This window comes from Neolamprologus multifasciatus, chromosome 6, assembly GCF_963576455.1.
Source record: "Neolamprologus multifasciatus chromosome 6, fNeoMul1.2, whole genome shotgun sequence".
NCBI lineage: Eukaryota > Metazoa > Chordata > Actinopteri > Cichliformes > Cichlidae > Neolamprologus > Neolamprologus multifasciatus.
Window position 1 is genome coordinate 13,852,304 of NC_140444.1, and position 6,628 is coordinate 13,858,931.

The window sequence follows — 6,628 nt, forward strand, 5'->3', positions numbered from 1 at the left end:
ACCGTCACTTTCACCGGTCAGGGCAGATGGTCTTCCTCCCTAAACCTGGTTCTGCCTGAGGCTTTTTCCTGTTAAAGGGGAGTTTTTCCCAAGTTCCTAAGTGCATGCTCAGTGACTGGCTATCTCCCCACAGTCTTGTTTCCAAAAACACGGGATGCTATGCAAATAACAGCAGAATGCAAAATTATGAATGTAATATTGCATAATATTGTAAGCTCTTGACCTCACTGTGTAAAGTAGCTTATGTTGTGATTTGGAACTATATAAAAGAAACTGAACTGAAAGGCGAACACGAGACGATCACAGCAGGTGAGTGTTCAGAAGATGAGATGTGATGCTTCACATTGCATCATTAAACAGAAAACCTAGACTCTGAAATCTTCTGTACCGTCATGTAATAGAAAATCATCAACTATCTATCCTTTCATCTATTTTGGACTGTTTCAAATGCTTCCTTGTCTGCCGTGGCTTTCAAAGCAAGTCAGAGAAATTGGTCCAATTAACCGTAAGCTGAGGCGAGGCTGGTAAAATACTGCATGTCTCTTAAAATAGTCGTGTAATGAGTCAATTTATATTAGAGGTCTTGTACAAGTTGGAGTAGAGTGCTTGCAAGATTACCCAGATCATAAAAATAAAAAAGTAAGACATAAATTTTTGTCACGACTAAACAACTCAAATTTCCTGTTACTAGGAGTGTTTATTATCAAACCCTCGGCAGTTTCCAGTGGAGATCTTTTTCAGTGACGCAACCTTCTTCACTTTGACATGGGGGGGCAGACTGGTTTCCCAGCCAGACTATCTCAATGTACTGTAGGAGGTGTGTGTGTGAGTCTTCCCTGCATATGCTTGTTGTGGTTTGGATTCCAAGTGCATTGTCCTCGGGCTATTTTTGCATCCTGACAAGAGATGTCTGAGTACAGCTGACATTTGAGCTTTTCAGCCCAGCCTGGCCAAAGTAAAGAGTGGATGAAGGCAAGCGACAATGAATTTAACCATTTTATTAAACACATCTCGAGCTTTTTCCACTCTCCATTCGACAGTTTATTCCTTTCTCTATTTGAGAGGATGCTGGGACAGCTCTTCATTTTATTCAGTTTACTGATTTTTCATTTTCCAGCCGACTTCATTATCTTTTTTTCTTTTCATATTTTTCCATCCAGATTGTGGCCTTTGCCATCTATAACCTATCTTTGACCTTTCTGAGATTACCTTCTATATTTAGGTTTTGAAGCATGGGTAGCATGTGTTTTAACTGCTTTTATTGGACTGTTTTTCAAGTAGTGTTGAGTAACTGGCCTTTTCATTAGAGGATCCAGTGAAGCTGCCTGATGGACAGAATTAGAGAATGTGGAGGCTTATCAGGAAGTAAATTGTTATTTTCTTAGAAATGATCTTAGACTGATTTCTGCTAAACTGTAGTGCGAAGGCAGAAGTCTTCTGATTTGTTTATTTTTTATTTTTTTTTAATGTTTAGAAGCACATGAGAGAAAGTTGGCCTGGGTAAGATGGGAAAAAGGTCAGAGGCAAGAAAAAAAAATTATATATGCAAAGAAGAAATGTACCAGCTGTGAGATGTGGTAAAAGATCAGCTTAAATTCAAATAACATTTTCTTAGGCTTCTGAGACCAAACAGAGCAGCCTGCATGTTTTAAAGTGAGTTGTTTTATATCTCAGACTGAGACTGTAGCAATCAGCACAGCACAGGGATGACCTCTACTCAAATTTGGTCGTATATTCTCTTCTATTGGAAAGCTAACATGTTATCAAAATGAAATCCATTTTTTCCTATTATTTTGTGAAGCCCATTTATTGTAGGCTATAACTACTTTGAACGAGTGGAGAAGTGTGCTGAATAAATAGCTACATTATGTTAAGGTTAATCTAAAAAAGGTAGCAGTAAATATAACAGGTTGTTGATAGCTCTCAAAAACTGCCAAAGGACACCAACAGTCTTAAATATAAGAATCTCTGTACATTATAATTTCTAGTGACTTAAATAAAGGACGTGAGTATCTGTTATTCTGAAACAGCCTGCACCAAAAAAGGGTTAAAAGATACTGACCAATGTGCCCAGCTATGATCCTGCTCTGTGTCTATTGGTTCAGGGTTAGCATTAAGCAAAGCAAACACATGGAGTCCGCCTGCTGCAGTCACACGAGGAGCTGTGTGTGTGCAGACAACGCCTGAAGCAGAAGAGAGAGATAAAGAGCATATGAGATTGGGCTAAAAGAAAGCAAACACAGACTTATCCGTCAGGCTGCCAGAGGCTGGCTGCGCCGTGACAAGCTGTACTTTACACCAGGAATTTTTCCTCTTTTGCCTATTTTTACCCCTTGCTTAAGAGGAAAACAGATTATTTCACCTTAAGTTGTATCTTAATGGTTTTAGACACATTTGCTATGTATGTAAGGCCTGCTACAATAAAGCCAGTTATGGCAAAAATCAAGTCCTGTGCTGACTGTGAGCTTGTCCAAGTCGTACTGTTCTTACTTCATACTCCAACCACACCTCCACCCAATCTCATCCTCTGAATTGGACAGTTGGAAATTATTATTATAATGTATGTTAGGATGAAAATAAGACCCAGATCTAATTAAAGCAATTTTTTTTTTAGAATCACGTGAAATTTGAGAGAATTGTGCTTCAGTGGGGACTTTTTCATATAATAGATGGATATGAATTCAACTGTCACATCAAATGAAACAAGCTATAAATGGACAATGTTTCCCCCATTCTCTGTTTTTGCTAGCCACTCAGCAAACTGCTGTATCAGCGCCAATACACCAAGCTTTAAGGGCCCTCAGTGTGGACATGTGTTCGCTGTGCTTGCTGACTTTTCAAACCTCTACATGTTTTAGGCTGGAGACTGCAAGCGGTGGGTGGTCTAGGGATTTTGAAGAGGGTGCATGCTGGAGGTCTGATCTTCAAAGACTAATTTTCAGTTCCCTTGACTCCAATAAGACTTTGAATCTGGCTTCGACACTTGCGATTAAAGGCATGACATTCTCTCTGAATATTTCAGGAAGCCAAAGCTGTTGCATCTTCAAAAACAGTTGCTTTGTCTTTAATTGATTTGACAGTTATTTGGTATTAAAACAAGCAACTAAAAGGAGTCGTTTAATTAATAAGTGATGAGTCAGAGTTTATTTTTGTTGTATTTTTGTTTTGTTTGCTATTAGCAGTCTGTTTTACACACTTCTGTGCGGCTAGACCACCTAAAGCGCAACAGTGAGACACATCTGCGACCATGAACCACAACATCCACTGATTGATACTGACTGGTGACCTTAGTTGCATTTCATATATCTTGTTTTTATTTCCAGCAGTTAAATAGATCCAAATAAATAGATCAAAATCTATAAAAAGAAAATGTTTTGACTGAGATTCTCTAGTTTTGAATCAATCACCCTAAATATTTAAACCAGCAACGCAGCATAATTGTTATCATTTGCTTGCTAACTATTTTTACATGCACCCACAGTACACACAGGCCTACACATAGACAAAAGTATGGCAATATGTAAAGAAACCCCACCTCGTCGTCTAACACCTTCATCACAGCCACAGAAGGAACAGCTTTGTGATTCTATTTGAAGTTTCTGAGGCCTCTCTTTTTTATTTATTTATTTTTTTTCTGTCTCCAGTTTTAATGAGTAAACATACCTCAGTGATTTATCCCACAGCGTGCACATTCTGACCTATTCTCAGGACCAGTGTTTTAACTTCCAATCAGCTTTTGAAAAAATGGAAGCAGTGCAGAGGTCCAAGTGTTTGGTGCTTGTTAGCGACATCCCTCGAGGAATTAATCTCTGTTGGATCTGCTGTTGTTTCAGCTCAAAGAAAAATGTTGCTTAATAGTTTGTTTTATTCTTTTATACAACAACTTTCTTACTCTCTTTCTTTTTTGTCTTTGCTACATCTGAGAAGAACTTCGCTCGATTTTTTTTAAAGAGCAGGGGGTTCACAGTATGAGTGAAACTAATTGTACGACCACTGAGTGAAAAAGAGCTAATCAGTTCCCTTAGTTTTATGCAAAACACACACAGCCACAGTCTTGTTTTCATCAAGTCAGAGGACATTACATCGACTTACATTCTTTTCCTCAACATTTAGCCCAACCATGCCTGCCCGTGACCTTTAACAACTAACTCTAACCTTTAAATCAGGTTTTCCTTCTCATGCTTTCATATTTTATCCAGTTTAGTATTTTACATAAAGACTTTATAAGAAAATATTGAGAAGCGTATGGTGTAATTCATTTAAAAAGTTGGTTGGATATATTATCTATGCAGCTTTTTTAAAATCCATCTGGTGGCATGTGGCTAAAGGAAGAGCCTATGAAAGTTTCAGGTTGATTTTGAGTTTACTTTCTTTAATATTTCAGGTTTCCTTAATAGTTTGTGCATTGGCATTAACATAGGGTTCAGCATAATTTCCTACACCCAGATCCTGATGGGTTTTTTTTTTTTTAAAAAGAGAGAGATTTGCATGACATTAATGAAAACAGATGATGCACGCATTGATTTGCATAGATGTCAATGCTACACCAAATTGTCCTGAGTACCCTACATTTTTAGTAAAACATTTCAGATATTAAAATGCAAGGCGACGCCCCGTTATTTTTAATTTTTTAATTATATTTTGCCTGATTTAGGTCTACATTACATCTGCCAAACACAGATGTAATGTAGACCTTGTACACATTAAAGTACAAGACTCAAACTGTGAGACTCGGTTGTTCTCTCCCTGTTGAGTCTAGTTTCCCATCACTTTAGGATAATATGTGATTTTCATTTCACTGATATGATTTCAATATGAATGTGATTTTGTTACTCAAAAAATATTGTGTGTTTTTCCATCCAGCTAACTTTTACTGCTGTTGCCAGTCAACTGCTTTTCAGATGCTACATAATGGTGGATCAAAATCTGATGGCCCATTTTTATGTTCATAACTATGTATTAACAGACTTCTCTGCATTGAATCATATCTGTTATTAACCTCTGGCTCTCTTCCACAGCATGTCTTTTATCCTGTCTTCCTTCTCTCACCCCAACCGGTCGCAGCAGATGGCCGCCCCTCCCTGAGCCTGGTTCTGCCGGAGGTTTCTTCCTGTTAAAAGGGAGTTTTTCCTTCCCACTGTCGCCAAAGTGCTTGCTCATAGGGGGTCATATGATTGTTGGGTTATTCTCTGTATCTATGAAGCGCCTTGAGGCGACTTTTGTTGTGATTTGGTGCTATATAAATAAAATTGAATTGAAATTGAATTGAATAACCTCATCAATTTTGGATCCCCAACCCCCCTGGCTGAAATGCAGCCTTACTGTATGCACTCACTATTGTTCATCTCTGGTGACCACCTCTGTAGATATTGATGAACCACAGAATTTTAAATCTGGAGTCATCACTCTAGAAATTTTATGTCTATTTCTTGTGTGATTTGGGATGCCAGAGGGTTTTCTTCCTTTCTCATTGTTTCCCTTCCTTCTTGACAGCCACCCTTCCACTGAGACCATTTCTGATGGCGCTTCAGGGAACAGCAGGGATCAACTGAAAGGTCAGATGCATCTCTTTGGTTCTGCATCAGATCTTTGCTGCAATTCCCCCCTATTTTTTAAGGACATGCCTTTCAGAGACCTGTTTATGTGCTTTTTCATTTTTCCATAACTTGCTTAGTTTCCTCAAAGTTTTCAAAGACACAGTGCACACCATGCCAAGTTATGGCAAGTTATGCAAAACTAATAGCTCTTTAGGGGAATCCCAATACTGGTGCAACGATACTATTTCATGGACAATATACAGAAAAGATCAGTTGCTCAAGACTTTAGCATAGTAATCTACCGTAGACTATCTAAATTATCCAGATTACTATTCCTACACTAAGCAAGATGAGAGCTTATTTAACTTCAACTTAAAAAAATCTCATTATCATTAGATTAAAGAGGATTGTAAAGTTTTTTTTGGTTTTGTTTTTTCCCTTGTGGTAGTTTTGGTGTTTTAGCTATTTCCTCTTTATGAACCAATAATGAACCATAGTCTCGGTTTGCTCCAGTTCCTTGAGACACATATGCAGCTTGCATATATCACTTTATTTATCCTATTTACACCTTGAATTAGTGATTCAGTGTGAAGCTGTAAATGCATTTCTTACCTGAAACAAAACTGTGTTGTTTCCCACCTCTGTGTTTTTTGTTTGGGGTTTTTTTTGTAAAGTTTCACACAGATAAAAATTGAGAAAACAGGTTTTGGGTTACTTATAAATGTCACTGCATAATGAACAAACCGGATTCCGGTGTTGTTGGGAATGAAACAAAAGGCTGTTCTGTTTGTAGCATTTTTTATTCATCTTAAGATCTTTGCATGGTCGGTGTACATTATGTGGATGTAAGTGAATGAGAAAGAAAAGAAATGACCTGGTAGTGTTGTACATTCACAAAAGTAACACTAGATGGAGGTGTTGTCAAAAGGCACTGGGTCCCCTTCTAGCCAAGACAGAAGAATTTTGAAGAAGTGCAGACACATATTCACTTGATTCATCTGGAAATGTTCTTCTTTAATTATACAGAAACTAGAAAGGGAACTTTGACGAGTTCAAATGAGCGTGTGTCCCAAAATGTGTGTTAATTACTT